The sequence below is a fragment of the Balearica regulorum genome, chromosome 10 (assembly GCF_011004875.1).
Source record: "Balearica regulorum gibbericeps isolate bBalReg1 chromosome 10, bBalReg1.pri, whole genome shotgun sequence".
In the NCBI taxonomy this organism is placed as follows: domain Eukaryota; kingdom Metazoa; phylum Chordata; class Aves; order Gruiformes; family Gruidae; genus Balearica; species Balearica regulorum.
In genome coordinates this window covers 12,439,920-12,462,441 of record NC_046193.1, presented here as the reverse complement: position 1 = coordinate 12,462,441, position 22,522 = coordinate 12,439,920, and the positions used below count along the sequence as shown (strand labels likewise).

The window sequence follows — 22,522 nt, the reverse complement described above, 5'->3', positions numbered from 1 at the left end:
TGTCCCAGAGTGTCTTCACGTGGGGATGATATGCCAGGTTAGGACTCAGCCTTCCTCGTGGTTTCTTTTCAGTTAGAGCACACTGGTAGGAAAGTTTGATAGGGGAAAATAGACCTTCTGATGTCCAAACAAACTATAATGTCCAGGTTCAGAAGCTGGTCCCTTATCAGTGGTGCATTTCTTGTCTGGAAGAAGAAGATTCTCTATCACAGGTTATTCTCTGTGTGCACAGAGTGTAGTTACACTTTCAGTTGGTTTTTCCTCCAATGCATTATTCAGTTATTGCTTATTTATAACATCGGAGACATGAAACTTTTCCAATAATGATCCTGATAATTATAGCCATCTCATTCAGTCTTAACTGACCAGTGATTGTATCCTGATTCAGGATCAATGGGAAATTAAAAGAATATACTTATTAAACTCAATAAGGATAAGTTACTAGTTAATGATGTGAAAATTATGTCACCAATAACTGTGTAATTACATTCTTATTAATGCATTCAAACATCTTGCCATTTAATTGGCATTTAACAAGCTCATTATAGCAAGATAATTAGATAGCCATTAATTGGTAAAACACTGATTGACATGTAGTATGTTAATAGATGTCTAGTGTGGTGTAGTTGTCTTGCTATATGGTAATTTAATGCTTTCATGCTCCTATCAATTAGGTCGTTTAAAATATACAAATGTAATGTATTATAAAGTGATTGTATATTTATTGGCAAAGTCATCGTGACTGAATCAGAGTCAATGTATTATTTGCATACGTGTTCATCTTACATTTCAATACAACCTCTGCTGGTATTTGTAGGAACTACAATAAACAACTAAATTCCTGGGACTTCCTTTAGTCAGTATATTACAAAACAAAGCAGAAATGGCCGACGTGTGGTTCATGACCAACATGTGGCTCTTGAAACACATCAGAGCTGAGTCCCCTGACCAAAAGAAAGGCCCTGCCGGGTAATCCCGAAGCTTGGTAGAAATAAACCAGTACTAATCACTGAGGATGGCATCATTGTCATGCCCAAGGGTGCAGCAATGTGTCCAGTCCAACCCAGCAAGGTGCTGGTACCCCATGGGGAACTGTTGTCACCTCCCAGCTGTGAGCCACTGCCAGACCATGGCTCTCCTTCTGTGGTGTTGGCCACACAAAGATTTTAGGATTCTGCCTGTAGAATCAGGGAAGTTGATGCTTGCCTTCTAAGAGTTACAGTGCCTGAAAAATCTTGTCTTACGTACAATGCTAAAGCCTAGACTCTCTTATTCTGCAGTCCTGACTACATGTTGCTGGCAAGGAGACTTGAGGAGTGATCTGGGGTCTACCTTGAGCAGTAATTCTGCTGATGGCTGCTAAGTGATGTACAAACATACTGACCAACCCATTACCTTAATTATCCCTCCCTATGTCATGCCTGTGACAGTTCATTTTTTTGTGACACTCAGAAGATGATCTGGAATTATGTGCTGTCCACTTGATGTTAGAGCTTGTTCACATTTGCATAATACATACCTCTTTTTTTCTTAGAAGGTTGTCAGATGCGTTATAACAGGACAGATAGTTTAAAGATGTAATATTATTATTATGTACATTACAGTAGCAGCTAAAGGTCCAGCAAAAAATGTTTCCCTTTGTATTTGGCACTGTATAAACACAGAGAGGGAGATGCTGTTCTGAAGACCCTGCTGTCAAAATAGACTGGACAGCCAAAGGGCTAGCGGTGGAAAGTCAATGTCAGCAGGGATGAGAGGACAGAAATGAATATTGCAATCTATGCTAATATATGGAGACAAAAAAATGAAATGGTTTTGAAATGGTGCTCTGAGATGTCCAAAAGGCAGAAAATGGAAGTCTTGCTGCTGCCCCAATTCACTGCATCACACTAACAAAACACTGCCACAAGTAGCCTGTTTCCATGGCACGTCTCACTTCTCCAACTCATCCAGCACTTCCAGCCCTTGTATCTCTATTAACACCCCAGCATAGCCTGTGCTGCTGATGGTTCCTCCACAGCACGAAGGTGCAGAGACATTCAGGTCTGCAGCAAGGAACTTCCTGGGACTGACTTGTTTGTTCTCAGGGTAACAAGTGCGTTCATTGTGCAGAACAGGAGATCTCGATTAAGCATAGAATCATACCAGAAATAATGAATTAACTTATCGTACATTTCCCCAGCTACCGCAGGATTGGTCCCCATGGTGTATTAAGTGGAAACGATAATGTGAGCCTGATTGCAATGATGACGTGAATATTGTTAATGTTGATATCCCCAAATTAGCTCAGAGGGGGAAGTTTCAGTTTGAATTTTGCAAACAGTGTGTGACTAGTATAACCTTTAGAAGAATTCTTTTAATTCTTTTTCCATTATTTTTAATTTCAAAGACTAGGAAAAAAACAAGAATGACTGGTTCACTAAAAATAGCCATTATGTGACCATGGAAATATGAGCTTTCCTTGAGGAGACAGTCAGCACTGCAGGGTATACAACATTGTGCTATATTTCACATAGCTGTAGCATCATTCATCCAAACAGAGGTAGTTCAAAAAGGCTCAGAAAACATAGTGGGGTTTTATTAGGGGAAAGTTTTAGCATGGCACTAAGGAGAATGTTTTGTTTCTTCCAGCCACTATTCTAAGAAAAGAGATCTAATGCATTAAGATGTAAAGAGGACAAATTGCTCTGAAAAATGTAGGAGCATTGAGGATCAGCTGAGGTGCGTGGTGCAAAGCAGTGAGGGTGGAAGAGCAGTTGCAGTGCACAGGGATGGGATGTTGCTGGGTAGTTGAAGATTTATAATTAGGAGACCTTTGCTTGGGTCCATGAATGGGATGGGTTGGGGCTGTGGATTGGAACAGAGAAACATGAACAGATTTTGGATGGTGGTCCAGGAGTAGAGGGCTGGGCTGGGTAAGGATGTAGCAAGATGGGGATGGGCTGCCAAAGCTTGGCCCGTAGTGTGTAAGTGGCCCAGGAGGGGCTTTGGCTGGCAGCAGAGAAAGGCAGCTGATGCTGGGCTCAGGACTGCAGCCATGGCATGATGGAGGAAGTCTTCTCACCATTCTCCTCTTTGGCCCATCTCCAGCAAGTATAAATCCCCTTGCCATCATCGATGGCAAGTCAATGAGAGAGCATTTATCAAAATGCGAACTTGATCTGTAGCAAAAAAATGCATCTCTGTAAGTACAGGTCAAATAAACTAAAGGACAAACTTTCCTATGGTTCAGGTAACTTGGAGAAGTGCCCTTGAATGCAGTGGGAACACATGGGGATGAGCAGAACAGGTTGCTCGCCCTCCGGCATAGTAATTCCTGTGTTTTCTCCACTGCTCCTTTTTATTTTGAATTAACAGCCAAGAGCAGGTAGGCAGCTCTTGCAATCATTTGCTTACAAGCCCTGATACCCATCTGGGATCAGGACAGAAATCAGATTAAGCTTGTTTGTGTGTTAAATGTTTGGGAAAAAATGACTTGCTCTAATAAGGGGCAAGGGCTGAAATGTGCTCCCCAAAGCGGACAGCCCTTGTGCTTATCTGCCGCAGGAGCTTATCTGCAGAGTAAACTCTGATCACACCAGACTCTTCCCTCGTCACCATGCTGGCTTCCCACCCCTCCAACTTGCCCTTTACCTCCTACCACATGAAAAAGATGGGATTAAAGAAAAAAAAAGTACTCCTAGCAAAATGCCAGGGTTTTAAATTAAATTTAAAACAGTTTAATTGCCTAATTGCTCAGCTATTTTGTGCAGTTTATTAACAGAAGCAATTCTTCGGCAGTCATGCCAACATAGCAGAAAATTGGCATTTGAGCCAGCGGGAATTAAAGAGGCAGAGTGCGGAACTAAAACAAAAAGAATGCCTCGAACCTAGTGGAACAGACATTTGAGGCTTTCATCTCATTTTTATCTCACTCCCTAATCTGCTGTAGAAAGATCAAGGCTTGGTTTTGCTTTTTAATGTGGGAATGACAGTTGCTCATCACCAGTGTCTTTGCATTTGGAAAAGTACTGGATTTCCAAAGAAATGAATGTCTAAGGAAGCAGCACATTTACAAAGAAAATAAAATGCAATTCTTGCCAATAATATTGGCATCTTTTAAAAGAGTTAATTTGATGGCATTTTTCATAATAAACCTCACTGTTAAATGTGTGTGTGTATTCAAACAAAACTAGCAAATCATCCATATAAATGAATGCATGCACTGACTGAATAGAAGAGATTAATATTCAGTTATAATATACCACACTCATCATATGCTTTTTCCTTACCATACAGAAAGAAAAAAAGAAAGGAGAGGAAAAGAGAAGGCAGTCATGATGCTAAACACATAATCCAATATTTATTGCCTGTGAAAGAGAAATTCTGGTTGACTATGGATGACGCTATTTCTTTAATCTTTAGACCTGCATCCAAGTATCCATCTGTGGAGCTGTTGGTATGTACTTGCTAATGTCTCCTCTCTTTTTTTGGGTAGGCAGCCACTTGGGAAGCTCTTGTCAGGTGTTATACAGCAGAGGTATTAAGAGCGGAACCTTGGACAAACTAGTGGGACTTTGTGCAAGTCTATTTCCTTTGTGTATGAAGGACGGAAACAATTCACTGGTTTGGGGAGGATTTCTCTGACTGTGATGAACCTACTGTGTCATAACTCACCCTGCCTCAGACTGAGAGCCTGTGCACACTGATGGTCAAGATGATATCCTGGGCAGTTTTTGTCTTTGCTATCAGTCAGGGCCAGACTTATACCCCAATGTAGTTAAAGCAGTCCTGCTGGCCATTGTGTGGCTAACTGGCATATGCAACTGCAGAAGCTGCATTCACAAACTAAATTTCCTGCTGGTGTCTGCTAACTTGGAGTCACTTAAGAGATGACACATCACAGGTGAAAATGAGACAGAGCAGAGCACTTAATTTCTGTTTGAAATGCATTTTGAGATGCCCCTTTACATCTACAGGAAGGCCTGCTGGAAATAGCAGCTCCATCCTTCCAGCTATACGAACACATCATGGTAAACAGATTTTTCTAGACTGCATTCATCCTGTGCGATTTGGCAGGTTTCCTGGAGAAACCCAGAGCATCCTTCCTGTTGGTACCCATCTCCAAGGCCACCTCGGAGGGGGCCGAGGTTGGGGGTGATGGTGAGCACAGTGCTGCTCCATGAAGCTGGCATGGAGCTGGAGAGAAGAAACCTCTCTGGTGCAGCATCACACAGGATTCCCATTTAATGCTCTCTGTCTGCCCCCATGCTAACACACACAGGTACCAGCAGCTGGTGAACGATCAACACGTGCCTACAGCTGGGAAAATGAAAGGGCAACACTTGCTAGATTTACTATGAGCAGTGTGCCCAATAAAAGTGTTTCTTCGGTGGGATAATCCTGATGCCTACAGTGCTGATTGTCTGTAGAGGGAGAAAGAGATGCCAGCCAATCTCACTGGGGCCGAAGGCTCTCAGAGAGCTGACTGAATGGTAATGACTTTATCCAGAATACTCAAGGTCTGTTTCTACTCTAATTTAATCACTCAGATATCTCAGCTTTTTTCCTGTATGTATAAAGGAGAAGATACAGTTATACACACTCTGTGGATGAAGCCTGCTGTAGGAGAGATAGGTATTATTCAGCAATGGAGTCAGGGAAGTCTAACTTCTCCCTGCTTGAATTTTCGCAAAAAACTGCATCTCAGTTTTAGTTCAGCGGAAATATCTTTGATACATTTTGACATCTGACATTTTTATGTATTTCTCTATCTGGAAAACTGACATCTTCCATGAGAAGCAGGTATTTCCTGTGAATAGAATTATTTAGGTGCTAACCGTTTGTTTCAGAAAGCCAGTTTCAATGGAAAATCTTCACACCAGCTCCATTCTTTCATCATGTGGAGAACAGGCAAATTTGCCTCCTCTTATGGTGAGCTTTAATGACTCCATCTCTCATTCATGATCTGCTTGTTTCAGCCCTTGGCTGTAATTTTGCAGGGAAGCAATGTAGGTAACGGTCAAATTTCCATATTCTCAGGGAAGAAAAATGGGAAGCATCAAGATCAGTGGCCTTGGTGATAATTCGAAAGCAAGTGGGTGGGATTTCTATCTGGAGGTGCAGGGGAAGCTCCTGGTTTCATCATCCATTCACTGCAGGTACAAAGGCATGAGGTGAAGAACTCGTATCTTCAAGTAATGGACAATTGGAACTTCTTCTGTCTTTTTCACCTCTTGTCTAGAAAAATGGTGAACTGAGCATTCAACTTCCTATCTGCTTGAAGCTTCTGACACTAGGCGATGACCACACATTTATTTTCTCTCAACCTCCCTGCTAATCTCGCTGTACTGAGATGGTTTATCTCAGGCCTTGCCTTTGTTGCTAAGAAAAAGTGCATTTTCCCACGGGAAAACACATGTGCTTGAGCCAGAAGGCACCTGATGAGGGCAGAGAGATAAAAGTGCAGCCAGGACATGGAAAGTAAAGCAGCACAGGGTTGCTCTGTGAGCTGCAGGACATCGCACCAGCACCAGGCAGTGCTAAGGAGCATGGAGAGGCATCCTGAGACCTGAAAGCTGATATATCTGATGCCACTGACTGTCACCCAAGCTCTGTGTGCTGTGACATGCAGCACCTTCTATCCTCCCTCTCCTGCCAGACCCTGCGGTGTGCAGTGAAGGCAGCAGCCTCCGGCTCTCCAGAGTCCCCAGAACAGGTACTGTGGGAGATGGATCACAGATGCTCAGTGTGCTCAGGAATTGCTGCTCCTGCCTCAGTAGCACATGAAAGAATGCCTTGATGCACCTGAGAAGAAAGAGTTTACATTACAGTGAGCTGTGACCTACTTTTAAACTCTCTCTCTTACGGTGTAGTGCAGGTATTGAGTGTGGCATTCAGACCCAGCTGCTGACATGCACTTTTGCAACTTATACCCAAGGGAGAGCACATCTCAAACACAGCAACAGCCTGGTCACTGCTCTGGGGAGTTCCTAGCTATTAAAGCTAGATCTCATATAGCCTGAAAGCAGCCCAAAGGCATCTGCTTCACACCACATTTCCACTGATTTTGACCCCCTAATTCGCTTTGATTCTTTTAAAGATGCCAGCTTCCAGCCCCTGGAGGCGGTGGCTGCTGGAGGAGTCACGCAGCAGCCTGGGACTCCTCACATCCCCAGAGACTTCCAGCTGAACCGGTGCCATTTGCTTTCTGTGTGGCAGTCCTTTTGCCAAGTGCGTGCCCTAATTTTCTGTCCTCTAGGTCTGGCACCACTCATCTGCTTGCAAATGCCCCACAGCACAAAGCCCACCTCTTGTCTGCGCTCCTTCTGTGACCTCTCTCTTTGGATGCAAATGCATGTTTGACAGAAGTCAAACTCCTCTGTGCCTCGTGCCCCAGAGGGGTGACCTAGAAAACAGACCGCAGGTAACCCCTCAGACCCATCTTTTTATGTCCCATGCCAAAGCTCAGGGTACGGATCATGCAGGTGATCTTTAAAGATCAGTGGCAAAAAAAATGGTATTTCAGCTCACTGACAATAGTGAAGAATACTTATAGTACAGGTTTGGGAGATACATCCTAATCCCCCTCTTTCTCATAGCAGCTTTGGTGAACAGAAAAGTTGACATGTAAAGTAATATTTCACTTTGGTTTTTTAGCTTTATTTAATGTTTTAAAACCAGTAAAAAGAATATATAAACCCTAGAATTTTTCTTTTTTTAATTAGTGTTTTGAGGAAGAACTGGAGGGAGGGAAAGGGAGTTACTTTTATTTATTAATTTTTTCCTCCACTGTTTTGCCAACATCTGCAGTGTTCCACTTGACCTGATGTGCCCTTCTAGGCTGAAAACCACTGTGCTGGCCTGAAAAATGTTGCTGGGCTTCCTCATCTGGATGCAGGGGTAACCACATCAAGCAGGCACATGTCTGGGAGAAGTTGCAGCAAGACACGTGGTGTCTGGCAAAGCCCTGGGAGAAGCCAGCCCTTCACCATTAGTGGAGGAGGAGCAACAAAAGGGAACAGCTCTGGAGAAGGTCCATTGCATTGTGTGAGGGGTAGAGGTAGGAGCATGCTTTGCTTATTGTGCTGGAGGAACATTCAGAAGTTGCGTGGCATCATGTTGGGATGCTAATGAATCTGGGAAACGTTGGGTGGAGATTGAATCTGGAGGTCTTCTCCCTCATCATTTTTGTTTTGCTGCTGTCTCTGAGTTTGCCTGGAGGGCACTGTCTCACATGGCTGGGATGGGACACCCTTCTGGGATGGTCTCCACTGAGCAGCAAGAGGGAACAGATGGGAGATGGTAGGATGTGATGCTTGTGCAAAAGAGGTACAAAGAAGTGAGGTGTAATCTCCACCACAAACGTGGCTGAACTTCTTTTAAGGATAAAAGACTAGAGTCCATGAAGCAGGGAAGATCAAAGTGGTGGTATTCAGATGTGGACTGGAACTGTGAAAAAGGTTTGGCCCTCAGGCAAACCCAGAATTAAGCTCTCATTTCACGTTTGATGGCAACAAATTCCCACCAGCAGATATGCTGAGGCATCCACTGTCCTGGAAAACACATGATCTAGTCCTGAAAAGCCAAGTCTTTTATATGTGGGTTCCAAGTGAAGGATTAGCACTTTAGAGGGAAAAAAAATTGGATCCAAGTGTACAAATCCCCACCACCCACAGTCATATTAATATAGCTTATAGATCAGAGGGAGGTTACACTCAGGTTATGTCTCTGTGTTCCAATGTATCCTTTGGATGCAGAACTGGGAAACTAACAGCACCCATAAACTTCTCTGATCACTGAAATTAACTGGAAAAACTAGATGTGAATACATGGCAGAACCCCCATCTTCCAAAGTTGCTGAAACTTCAAATCCTACCTGTATCCCAAGAGAAATTTCAATGCTGGAACAATTTCCTGTATTTTAACATTTGTTTCCTTCATGTTTTTTAAATAAAAATAATAGATAGTTAATATGACAGCCTAGTGATTAAACATATTTAGTTCCTATTGAAAAGGAAATGGGTTATGACTCTGCATGCAGGCAATGTATCATTTCTTCTAAAAAAACCCCAAATGATAATTTCTTTTAACAGAAATGTTTTCTTTGGCTAATCCACTTCTTCAGTCTGCTCTGCCTAAATTGTTTTTCTGAGAGGACTAGCATATGATACAGATCTGATAGGATGTTTTATTTTGGACCAAGTAATTGCATTAATTGGTACAGCCAATGATCAATGTTAATTAAAAAAACCCAACAACTACAAAGGCTTACCATTTCAAAGCTTTCCAAGAAAATATTTGAGTAGTGAAGCCATTTTAGGCATATAGTTAACCCTTCCATCTCCAGCTCTGTCAAATAAATCCTCTCCTACACTTGCACAGCCACAATAGCTCCATTAATTTTAACTGGTACTATCATGGGACCAAAGAAAGAAAAGAAGAAATGCAGTTCACTACCATCCTTCTGTCCCTCCCTTCCTCAGCTGAAGTGACAGAGCATGGATCATGACAGAAATGCTCATAACCCAATGGATGTTTTCACGTGACACTACAGAGACACGCTGAACTGGAAAGCCATTCTAAGAGGACATGTGGGATGAGTCCTTCCTCTTGCTAGACCCACTGGCCATTCTCCCCTTGTGCCCTTTGGGTATCACATCATTAGGGCTTCATGTGATGGTTTGTGACACAAAACTTGACATATGGCAACAGGAGTCCCAAATGTGAACTACTCAAGGCCAGACTGGGATAGATTTCCTCAATAGCTTTGAAGTCAGCAGATTGACAGAGTAGCAATTATCTATGCTACAGTTTTGATGGCCTCAAGAAAGATGTGGTGCCTGTCCTGAAGTACTGAGAAACTGGAAACATTATGGTTTGAACAGCTGTTTAACATGGACCCTTTTGAATCAGTCATCTCCTCCCTCCCCAATAACCTTTCTTGCTCGCAAAGCCTGTGGACTCCAACATTATCGGAAGTGAGTGCATTCAGTGGGAAGCCAGGGATGCATCCGTATTCTGACAGTAGGAGCTGCTGTAGTATTGTACATGTCCCTGTAGACACCCAGAGTAATGGTTTGACCTGGTTCCAAACATAAAAAAGTGTTTGTGGCAGAGGCTTTGTCACAAAAGGCTGCCAAAATATTCTGCCAGACAGCAATAAACTCAATTTACATTATAACTTAACACTTCCTTACCCCTCATCCTCCTGCCAAGTATGACAACATAGCATGCAGGAGCCTGCAGCATGGTGTAGGAAAAAAAACCCTCTAACATTTTCAAGCAGAAAATTCCTGTGAAAGACCAACTCACTCAGAGAGCTGCTGGAAACTTCTGGAAAGCACTGTTAATAGCGTCCTTTCCCCAGAAACTACCTCCTGCCTGGCTAAGGGTATGTGCAGAAGATGCTGGGCAAAATCACTGCTCTGTGTTCCCACATTTCCCTTGTATCAAGAGACACAAAGGTCTTGGCTGGTCCCATGTGATGTGGCTATGAAATAGCGGCTCCATGGCTGCCACTGGACCCAGCATCTTTACATGTTGGCCTGCTGTTGCTGGGGCCTCACCAAGGAGGATTTTTTTCCCCTGGTGTTGTCATGCTTCTTTGCTCAGAAGAGGCTCTGGCTTTTGCAGTCGAGCTAGAGCCAGTTTTTGCCCTTCCCTGTGCTGCAGACAGCTGCTCCACCGCACTACAGAAACCTCCTGCCTGCCACAACCTTTCGACTTCCTCTCTCACCTTCCCATTGCCAACACTTCTTCCTCCTCATTGTCACCTGGGACTGAGAGGATTTAAGGTTATGTGAAACTCAGGCTGTTTGAGAGGTGCAAAGGGAATTTCAGTCAATAATCAGTATAGAGTTTCCTCTTCGCTGGTGTAGGTATACACTAATGTTAAGAACTGCAAAGCATGACAAACTATTTTGTTGCTTGTGTTATCTGTGCTTAGATCTGACTTAACTAGCACTTCAGAGTATTTTTGAACTCAAGAATATTTTGCTCTGTCCCTGAAGAGCAAAGCCAACAGTCCCCATTAAGGAAGCACAACAGATGTCCAGAGGACATAACGACGAGCAGTTCGTGGAAGCAGTTCAATTGCTGCTGGAATTCTGCTGTCTTCACTAGTTGCTCTGCTACAGTGACCTCCAAACTCTGCTAAGGGCATTAAAAACACCAGAGCCAACTCTACTCAAAAAATATATAATATGAAAGAAAACAGGTTCAAATGGAATGAAAAGCAGATCATCAGCAAGTTGCAGAAAAGCACAAAATCTGCCTGTGTTTCCAGAAAAATGAATGTATTCTGACTACATCAGCTGTGTGTATCCACTCAGTAGCCAGCCATATTCAATATTTTTAATGTATACAGCCATATTTTGTCTCCAGCAACAGACTAATGCTGTAATCTCTGCATTAAACCCCTAGTGTTTTTCTAACAAAAGAGATCCATCTCTGAACAGTTCTGATGGAACTCCTCTTTTTTTTTCTGGTACAGGTAAATTCACCTATATGCACATGGATTCTTATATGACCTCTTACTCCAAATGCTGAACCTCCTCTGTCCCAATTTTGATAGCTAATGACAGAGACCTACCTATTTTCCTCACCCCCAGACGTGGTTGTATCTCTGAGAAAGGCTCAGTGACTGCTCAATATTGTTGAAGGAAGAATTCCTTGGTAATGTGGTTTTCTGGAAAGTAGCCTGTTAGTTTACGGCCAGCTCAGAGGACAGGCAGAAAGGACACACAGTTAAGACACAGACATACCACTGTGTTTTGCAGTTGCTACTCTTAAGTTTACACGCAGTTTGGAACAGAAGCTATGCTGTGCAATCAGGCTCTTATTTTATGATAAGCAGGTACAGAAAACAGTGTGATTTCCCAATGAGAAAATAGAAGGCACAAGCTTTCTGAGCTGGAAATGAAAATAAAGAGCGTTCCCATGTGTGTAGTCTAGAACAACACCCATCAGTTTAACTCCAACAGGAAAATAGGATGGTCTCCTGGGTGTCTGGAACTGTCTCAAACAATACACCCTTCCATTAGTGTAATTTGCTTTCCTTTTCGACATACAGATGCAGTTTTATCAAGCACCAAGGCTCAGCAACAGAACAGAGTTATTCACTCTGCAACTCCTGCCTCCAAATCAGCCACTGTGGCCGTCACCATGAGCTAACTCCATCAAAAGCATCTTTTGTGATCCAGGGGGAAAAGGTTAGTGGTCCAGCTCAGCTCCTGCCAGGGAATGGTATACAACAGCAAATAATACATGCCTGAGGCTAGGCTTGCATTGACCTTGCTGTTGGCAACCCCATCAAATAGACTAAGGACTGGTCCAGAGGAATGCATTCCTTTCTCGCCCTTAGAGGGTCATGGTCCAGAAGAGTCACCCTGGGTCTGTGCTCCATGCTGAACCTATGTGGATTTGTGGGGTTTGGTTTCAGCAGCTTGCCAGGCAGGCTGCTTTCACTAGCACAAGAACTGCTTTTTAAAGGAATCTACAAGGCAAATATCTTTTGTCTCCCTTGTTCTGGTAACAAAGGCAACGCAAATTACTGGGAATGCTGAAATGAAAATGGAGAATGAAAATAATTAAACCCCTCTCCTACCAGCCATGCTGGGCTTGGCTTTCTGCTCTAGCATTATACAGTTAGAGTCAGCAGGAGCAGAGCTGTCTGTAAGAAGGACTCTCAGGATTATCTTAAATAGTTCTAATGTAGCTAATGTTTTGCGTTGTTTCTTCCATGTGCCAGCAAATGCCCCCGCATATCTGTCCTGTCAGTTCAGCATGGTCTATGCAGTGAGCTACGCTCTGGAGCCCTGTGCATCTTGTCAACCCAAAATTAGGAATTGAAATAAGCCTTCCAAAGCACAGGGTATGTGCTGGTCCCAGAAAGACAAACATATGCTTTTGGTGGGCCCAGACACTCATTTCCTGGTGCTGGAGAGCTGTTTGGATGTGCAAACATGAAGCTTAATGGTGCTGGGATAAACCTAGCAGGGGAAAATTCTTGCATATATTTTCTTTGCATCTTCTTAATAAGTGGATGTAGCAGCCCTGAGAGAGCCAAATATTAGTGCAGATTGGAGACAGGAATCCTGAGGGCAGATACCTTGCTGGATTCCCCACACAGCTCTGCCAAGGCTCTTCATTCCTGACCTGAAATGGCCTTGATCTGGCACAGAGGCTTAACTCTGCCTATACTCCTCTGTGCTTGCTTTCAACAATCTTTGGTGTCCCTTATATCAGCTCTGTACCACCCTGTCAAAAGGCCTCCCTCCATGCTTGAGCATGGACAGCTTCTCCCGATCCAGGGTGGTTGAAGATATTATGCATATGACAGAGGAAGATGGGCAAAATCACTCAGCTGGATATGACTAAAGCCAGATATGAATCGTGGTCTCCCAAGATGAAAGTTGCTCACATGTGACGACCCTGGAAGACACTATTGTGGGAGGATTTTGCAAGCACTTGGCACTGATTCCGCTCTGCTCCCCTTAAGTCTGTGGGATTGCAGCCCTTATAGGAGCAGAGCTTTATCCTTATGAAGTGTTTCAATATTTTTGACTGATGAATTTGCACATTATATATGTGAAGCCATATGTGGCTCTGTCAGAACCGCTCCAGTTTCATATCCCTTGCAATGTGTTGTGCTGCTTTTAGCACACAGAAACATACGCCTCCTATCACTCATATTGACATGCCATCAGTTTGATTGGACCATTTCTCGACCACTGGAGACTGGAGTAGCACTGCTCAAGACAATGGGTTACTCTGATTTATACCAGGTCCAACTTTTCCCTAAAATGATTAATATGTTCAAAATAGTGCCACACTGGGGTCTCTTTTTATTTCAATACAGACATCTTTCAGACCTGCCTGCTGTGTTCAGCTTGGACATTGCACTGACTTCTTTCTATGGAGAGAAAGCTTAGAGACCGAGAGCAAGTCTCTAAATTGTAAGTCTGTCTTTGGTATCATGCTAGGAGCTCTTAACACAGCCATAGGAGACCTAGGTGAGGAGCCCTGCACAAAACACTCTGCAGATATGCAGCAGAAAGAAAATCCCTGTCTAGAGCTGGTACAGTCAATGTGCTCAGCATCCTACTTACAAAGGTAAGTTTGGCTCTGCACCCAGCTGACAAAACAGGCCAGAAGTTCAGATACCGCAGGGAAGGTGCAGTATAACCTAAGAGAAGACAGAGCAGAACAGAAGCCTAGAAAGCTACTTATGTCCATTAATAGTTTTCTTTTTTTCTCCCCTGTGAATAAAGGCATAGGGAATAATAATGGGCTCTGTGCTTGTTAGCAGCAAAACACTACCATCAAGTTTGCTCCAAAACTCCTATCCTCTGTCATGCAGTATCTAAAAGAAAAAGGCAAAGGAGTTCAAAAGCAAGAGGGAGTCTAAGTTCAACTTGTTGAGCAGAGTTTGATACCTTTGAGTCTCATTAATATTTATATAGGTTGGGAGAATAGAAACTCTGTGCAACAAGTATAGAATATATGTACTCAAAACTCCACTCAGTGTATAGACACACACAGAACTTGCCCTGTACAAGTTAGTGGCACTTGATGCTTTACAGTTCTTATCAAATCATTGTGCCTCATTCAGAGTTACACCTCATTTCCCCCTCCCCATAAATATATTACGATCACATAATGTTTTAATAACTTCACAGGAAAATTGAAAATAAGGCAAAGATGACAACTTATGGATATAAATTTCAACAGCCTGGGTTTTTTTTATGAAGTCATTAAATGCTTCGAATTGAACAAAAGGTAGGCTCATAGCTTTGTTTAGCAGCGAATTGGAAATACGATGAAGTCTATAACTCTGGGAAAATAAAACCAACTTTGTCGACTAATTTGCCTTCCATTAGGCTCCACAATTCAATAGGCAATGATACGTTTTTAAGAGGATCAGTAGACATCTTGATGAATTCCCAGCCTGACCATTGACAGTGATTTCATCACATCTCTTTCATTCACAACTACTTTAAGCAAATACGCTTTTTACTGTGATTGATGGGGGAGGAATGTGTTTCAGCATATATACGAGGATGCTATGAAGAAATAAAGCTGCTGCTTCAGCTTAGCTTCTTAATGTGATTCTGCTTTTGTCTTAAGATTATGGACTAAATTTTTACGTGGGCTGACTTTGAACCTTCTGTATCTTATTTGCTGGAACTCAGTTCTTTGTTCAAACCACCTTTCAACCCATTGACAGCAGCTCTGAACTTTGGGAAATACCGCCTGAATATGGCATCAGGTCTGAAAACCAAGGGTTAACCTTCACAGTTAGAAGAGCCCAAATCAAGCCCACCTCATCAGGAGACTCCTCATTCAATTGGCACCCTTAACATCTCTAACCCTCTATGCTGGTTTATCTCTCACAACAACCACTCGTACTACAGGATGGGCTCAAAAGCGATTTTGTAGTAGTTCACAAGGAAGTAGGTGGCATCTTTGCGCTGAGAAGCTTTCTCAGAGCAGTGTGAAAGTCCATAGCACATGAGGAACAGTTAGAAGCAGCAGCTGACAGGCTGGTGAAGATTCTCAGTGTGTGGAATTACAAAAGATGCTTTGCTGGTGGCTAAAAAATTCACGTGCTGACCTTTCATGGAAAGAAATACTAGTCATTTTAATAATAAAACCAAAAAAAGGTGCTCTGTGAGGCAGAATGGCAAAGTGCTAATTCTTTCTAAGACTGATTTATTATCTGCTGAGCTAATAGATAATAAAATAACAAGACAAAACACAAACAGTGGGTGTGATATGCTGGAAAGTCACCAACCTGATGAAGATTTACATGTAGTGATGAGAGGGGAAAAAGCCATCGCTTTCCAATTCAACTCATTTGAACTTGTGCCAGGCGCAAAGGAATTGTGAAGATCTGATGCATGCATAATCCGTATGGGTACATGTACAACAGTTACTGTGAGAAACAACACATGCAGGGATGCTGCATTGAATACAGGTCAATGTACAAACAGTGAGAAAAAAACAATGGTAGAAGTTGGATAGTACAAAGCTGGGGATAATGAGAAAGCCTTTGTGTTTACATGTGTGCTGGACATATGCTTGCAGGGGGTGTTATGAAAACAATCTTCATCTGATAAGCTTTTTATTACTCCCATTGAAGTATGAAATTAGGCCTGGACTTCAGCATAGAATTCACCTTCCCTTGAACAGCCCTAGGAGGCAATATCAGAAACACAGGAGAACGGAGAGCTGGTTTGGGATAGTGAGTAAAATATGCAGGTCTCACATTAGCCTCTCTGCTTTCACTGTGGATGAGATCCTCAAACCCCCTCCAACCCCTCCTGCAGCCCTTTCACTTTCCTCTTCCTTACCTTTCAGGGTGGAAACATCACACAAGGAGTGACAGCAGCTTATTTCAAGCAAATGCTCCCTGAAGTTTTATGTAAGGGGCTAAAGACCAAAGTCTGAGTAGCTTGAACAGTCCCTCTTGCTGAAGTAGTTTCCTGAAGAGCAAGAAGGTTGGTCTTAGACATAGGACTAGGTGGCAAAGTCTCATCCTACGTCAGTAGGAACACTCAGGGATGTTTAGCAAGGAACACAGGTGAGGAGAGACTTCATGAAGCTCTCCTGTTGGCAAAAGGCAAGCTGGGTAGGAGCACCCAAAGCAATTCCTCTTCTACCTGCCAAAATACTGGCATTCAAAAAATTGCATCTTCTCTTTAGCCCCCTTCTGCAGCATCACATCACCTACCAGCCAGAGACAGCAGGAACTCCAGACTGTCTGGGGGAATGGACCTTCTTAACTAGCCATCATGACTCCCCAAGGTACCAGACCTCCCATCACTGTTCGGGCAGCCCACCCCTCCCTGGAAAACCACTGAAGAGCTCAATGCAGCTGAACTTCTTGACATAGTAGCAAGAAGGAGGCAGCTGATCACCGTATAATGCCAGTGAGGCGCTAGTGAAATATCTACTCTATTCAGATATATAAAGCAGCTCTTTCTCAGGCTATTTGCTGATAGGTCAATGGTGTCGTCTCCGTTACCCACCCACTCTTAACTGCTTTGAAACACACACTGGCATTTGTTAGTGAGATGGATACTATGTCTTTCAGGCCAGAGATGTATTGTGGGGTGTGAGGCCATGTAAATCATCCTAGAAGTAAAGGCAATGTCATGTTGTTTTCTCCTCAACTCCAATCAATAGGATTTCAGCATGGGAAAGGAGGTGAGCAACTGCACATGTACATGTTGAACAGGCCAACACCATCTTCCCAATCCCAGGCTTGGGAATTACAAGCTTGCTAGGGCAGAATTATCCACCATGTAGAAAAGCAGATGAAGACTCAGAAAAGAATCCCTTATTAATCAATAGCTGTTCTCTTTAAGCAAAGAATTTCAAAATTTAGGAGCTGTGCTAGCAGTGGGAGACCCAGTAGAGATTGCAGCAGCAGTTTTACAGCACAGAGTGCCACCAACATGAACTTAATTTACTGAGTCTTTAGAAGGAGGAGGCTGAAATCAGAGTGTGGTACAAATCATGTTACTACTGTAAGTTTAGTTTGCCAGATACAAATATCCTTCCAGCCAGGTAGCTTAGTGCTATAAGCTAACATATGTCAGACTGCCATAGAACCCCAATTTAAAGTTTCCATTTGGCTCAGTGGGAATTAATTGTTAGGTTCTGGCTTCTTCTGTTTTCTTTTTAATGTCAAACACCCATCCAGTGAGAGCTGCAAATAATACCCTCCTAAGGGTAAATTGTGAGCTCATTGCTCGTTTAAGTCACATTGAGTGAGAATTCTCTCTGGCTGTGCTCTGTGAATCAAAGACAGAGCATATGCAATCATCTGAAACAGCAGCAGCCGCCGCATTTCCCAGAAAGCTTTGGGAAACCTGACACAATTACTGATCGATACCCTCTCCAGTTAATTGATGAGCCATGGAGCCAAAAGGGAAAAAGAAAAACGAAAAGAAAGAAGCTATCAATAAATAATCTTAGTTAGGAAACTGAGGTTTAAGGAGAGGTGCTTGAAGTTTAAGGGAGGATGCCCACGCCCAGGAAGAAAAATGAGGATTGAAGAGAAGAGGAACATTCCCAGATAGATGTGTCTTTCAAAGATAATGGCATGGCAGAAACTGAGTAAGACACAATGATGAACCCTGGAGAGACTGAAACCATTGGGTTCAGGGAAACATCTGCTCATTGCTACTGAATTGCTACCTGAGACTCACATCCTTGCCTTATTCCCACTCTCAGAAGTTTTCCCTACCCACACTGAGCCAGGTCTTCCTTCTATTCCTTCCTGTATGTGTATAAAAGGGTAGTTCTGAACTGGACCCAGTTTAGGAACTGAGCTGGTACATTCAGTCTGACTTACAGCAGGACAGAGTCCTGCAGCGTGGCAGGACTACACACAGCAGAGGGGACAGACCCAGGAAGGCATTAGCAGAGAAGTCAGAGATCAGGACTGACGTTCATCAGCAGAGTTTAAGAGGTGGCGATGAGTGATGAAGGACAGGAAAGGCAGCAGTCTGAGCCTTTCATTCCTGAGGGGAACAAAACTGCAGTTTTGTGCTTTAGTGAGTGTGTGAACTTTAAAGAGAAGGTCTTCACTTTTATAAGCTGGAAATTCACTCAAACATGTACAAATAAAAATGAGATACATTTATAAAAAGAGGCCTCTGATTCTGTTAAGAGGCTCAGAGTCTCTTGCTGACCTGTCAATAAATTTCTATGAGCATTATGCACAATGGAGAGAAAGCTATCTCTGTAAACTGAAGCCCAGTGCTGCCCCAAATACATGTTACTGATTTACACTCTTGCAATACAAATGCTGTGCAGGTTAACACACAAAGTTCTTTTCTCCAGCAGTTCCAGACCCCTTTCACCAAGCCCAATTAATGAGCTAGATGAAAAACTTTGAAGAGGCTGGAGAACAGAGCAAGCAGGTTCACCAAAAGGCCACAGGGCAAAGCCAAGGAAGATCCTGGCCATGACAGCAGTAGTCCCACTGGTTGCTGCTTTTCAGCCTTGCTATGTCTACACATCTGCAGATGCACCAGCCATCATCCATGAAACAGTTTGGTATGCTAGCAAGAAAAAGAATCATCACCAGGTACAATTCAGGCAGACCTTGCCTTACGGCCCTCTAGACTTTACCACCCATCAAAATTCAACACACACCCTCTTTATTTAGGTCTTTCAGAGTTGCACCAAAGGAGTTACCAAAGGTATTTTCTTTTTGCTTTAGTAAAGAAAGCTGGGGTAAGGGATATGTGGACATCTGACTCACCTTAGGCGTTATCCATTTGCCTAGGAAAGTGCTAAAATTTGCTCTGCACAGGGAGAGGTCTTCAAAGTCAGAACACAGGACATGTGGTACCCATTTATTCCTCCTTGTGTCCCCAGCAGGAGATACTCTGGCTGGAAGGCAGCATTGTCTCCTGTAAGTCTCACACAGTGGGGCCTCTGGGACAAAGCAATGCAGGAGTTCAGCAGAGTGTTTCCAAACCTGCTCAGGCTGAGCCTGTCACAGAACCACACAAACTAGGCAAGTCCAGTTAACAAACAATCAGAAATACTTATTTTACAAGATGGAAGGGGGAAAAACTAAGTTTGTTCTAACTGAAACCACTCTGGCTCCAACAGACATTAACAATCCACAGGTTCAGGATGTCATTTGGGAAATTAGTACTACACTGCTGACTTAAGAGCTCCTAAGGTTTGTGGTTGATGACCCAAAATGTGCAAAATCACTCACCCGTGTAAGATGAGGTCTCTCAATGCATACAGAAGATGAACCGCAGGCGGTGTCCCAATGCACGGGGCAAGCCCCAGACCCACTGCCCTGAGGGAGACCGACTCAAGATGGCCCCTCGCGGGACTCCATTTATACCCAATTCGCCTCTGACCTGCGGTCATATATGGTCACGTAGGTCCCTAATGGCCGACGACCTCAGCTTTGTCTTCTGTCAGCTGGAGCTGCCACTGCCCTGCGGGCATAGCTCAGACTGCAGCGGGAGGGTTTTCCGGCGGGATTTGTCGGGGCGGGTGCATCTGCCACAGAGCCAAGCACTGCTGACAGGGCAGAGCCAGTTTAAACCCGTGCTTTCCCAAACGGCCCTGGTGAAAAACTCCAAAACCAGCAAGTATTCAGCTGTAGGAAAGCATGGGGGAGATGAACTTGTGTTTCTTCTGGTAAGATAGTAAGTTATCAAAGAAAGCATCAGGGAAGTTGTGGTTGAGGCTCAGGGCAGGGAGTTTTGGATTGCTACCCTGTCACATACCTCATCTGTGACCTTGCGTCACCAGCTCAGAGGCTGAGTGCCCCATTTAATGAAGTGCACTTTGCCTACCTCTTCTAAAGAGAGCCAGAGCTCTCCAGGGCAGACAGTATCTTTCTAAGGATTTATGTACCACCTCTCTGTGGTACATCCCCCTGCAATTAGGGCTGTGATTGCACCTTTGCAGAAATACCGTCCTCATGTTTGGGTATGGGACACTAAGCAGCGCTGGCCGGAGCTCCTGGGTAAATACCCTGGGCACCAGCTGGCCAGGGCAGTTTGATCTACTGCCACTTCGCACCTATCAGTTAGGTGTTAGGCTTTCACTGTGAGGTGAAGCTAGCTCAGCACAGCCACATGGGCTGAGATTGGAGCCCTAAGCATCCTGGTATTACTTTGGTCTTTTGCAATACCAGCACTAAATAGCCTGATGTTCTTAAGTCAGTGGATCAGCAGGCGGTACGGAGCTCAGTTTGGGGTAAGACACAGAGGACTCCCTCCAAGGGGTTATCAGACCGCTCTCCCTCTCAGCACACCTGCTGTTCACCCCATATGTCCAGCAGCTCTGCACCGATGCTTTGCTCCTGCGCAGAAGGAGTGCTCAGGCAGAAGGCTGAGGAGGACCATGACTTGCTTCCCACATTCCCTCACCACTGCTGGAGCAGTGTGGGGATGGGCATAGCACTGCCCTAGCTCTGGGAGGAGGGAGGGAGGCTGCCAGAGGCAGAGCATCATCAAGACCAGGAACATGATATTAGTATTACAAATATGGCCTCTGTCACTTCCTAATGTTGGTATCATTGCCTACTGGTGTTGGAGTCACCCCGTCTGTCTGTCACCCACTGCTAATGCAGGCAGATGCAGAATGGGACCAAATCACCCTGTAAAAGGGCTGAACCCAGAGTCCACCTCATCCCAGCCATGGGGCGACTCAGAGCCCATAAATTAGGCCAGGCATCTCTCTGTCTCTCTGAGCCAGAAACTCAGGTTCCTCTGTGAATACGCGCAGGAGCTCTGCTCCCAGCTCTGCGGTGCATTTGTCCTGTCACTCTGGCTTCGAGTCACTTCACTGCATACACCACTATTTCACCCCTCAGAAAACAGGGCAATATTTGTCCTGACTTGTGTCTTATCGGTATCAGGAGGCTTCATAACTGACAGCCAGGATAAAGGTGTTGAAAGGGTCTCCGAGCCTGCTGCTTTTATTGAACACATGGGAAAGGCTGTTTTATCAGCTGTCACATGTACTAAAGACAACACCCTCTTGTCTGTAGGGCAGGGAGCTGACGTGCTTTTGTGGGTAATCCTGGCCTTTTAAGGGACCATTTCTGAGCCACTGGCTTGTGCTGCATCCAGCTGTCACGTTAGTCTCTGGGTCGAGAGCAGGAATCGGTGCAGTGCTTTACCTGGTTCACCCCCTGAATGCTGCGACTGCGGTGAGGGATTGTGCATCTCCCCCCATCAGTGCAGACTTTAATGAGCAGCCCCAGAAGAAGCCCAGTAGTTTCTAAAGGAAGGAAAATATGTGTGTGCACGTGTGTGTACACGTGTAGAAATAGGGATGAGGGAACGAGGGCGCCCCTTTGAAACTCCTGTTTGATGTGATAGCAGGGCTGGTGCACACACACACACACACACACAACCTCGTTGCTTTGATAAATCCCTGCCTCACAGACAAGATTTCAAAGGGAATTTTCAATCACCTTCCCTCCCATCTCCGGATGAGTTTGAGCAGGGAAGGGGGGAAGCCGGGTGGAAGGGGTGAAGTCGAGGCATCAGCTGCAGAGGGTGCAGATGTGATAACCATCAGCAGCACCAAAATCGCTGTCAGCACAGACATGGGTGGGAGGACAGGGCCTCACCTTGCTTCTGTCTTCCAGGCTGGTGGAAGGTGCTACATCTCTGCGGCAGGCTCGCCAGATGTGCAGATGAATGCTGTCACGGGTGGGAGAGGAGGGTGATCAAATATTATTCCCACCACTCTGGGAGTTTGTTGTAGGTTCTGGCCTGTCAGAACAGAAAACCAAGCCCCACTGTGATTTCTATTGATTCTCCTTATCATTTTGGCATGTAAATGAGGCTGGTGTCAGTTTTGCACAGAGCGGCACAGTTTTGCAGAGACTGGGAAGGCATCCCTGTGCCCCTGCATATGGGGAGAAGGAGGCTTCCCTCTATCCTCAGCCAAAAAATGAGATACCGTCTTGGGTCAGAAGCAGGATTTGGAGCTTATGATTAAGAAAGAGTCTAATGTAGGTGTCAGAGGCCTCCCAGGA

General features: G+C 44.3%; 1 long non-coding RNA gene across 1 annotated transcript in view; it reads right to left on the bottom strand.

Annotated features, from left to right (window-relative positions):
- The window catches only part of LOC142603214 (uncharacterized), a 54,520-nt gene extending 34,663 nt beyond the window's left edge, over positions 1-19,857 (bottom strand). The window contains exons 1-2 of the long non-coding RNA XR_012837105.1: positions 19,727-19,857; positions 15,776-15,916 (exon numbers count right to left, since the gene is read on the bottom strand). This is a non-coding gene — a long non-coding RNA (uncharacterized LOC142603214). The remainder of the gene's footprint in view (positions 1-15,775; positions 15,917-19,726) is intronic.
- Between the last annotated feature and the right edge of the window lie 2,665 nt (positions 19,858-22,522).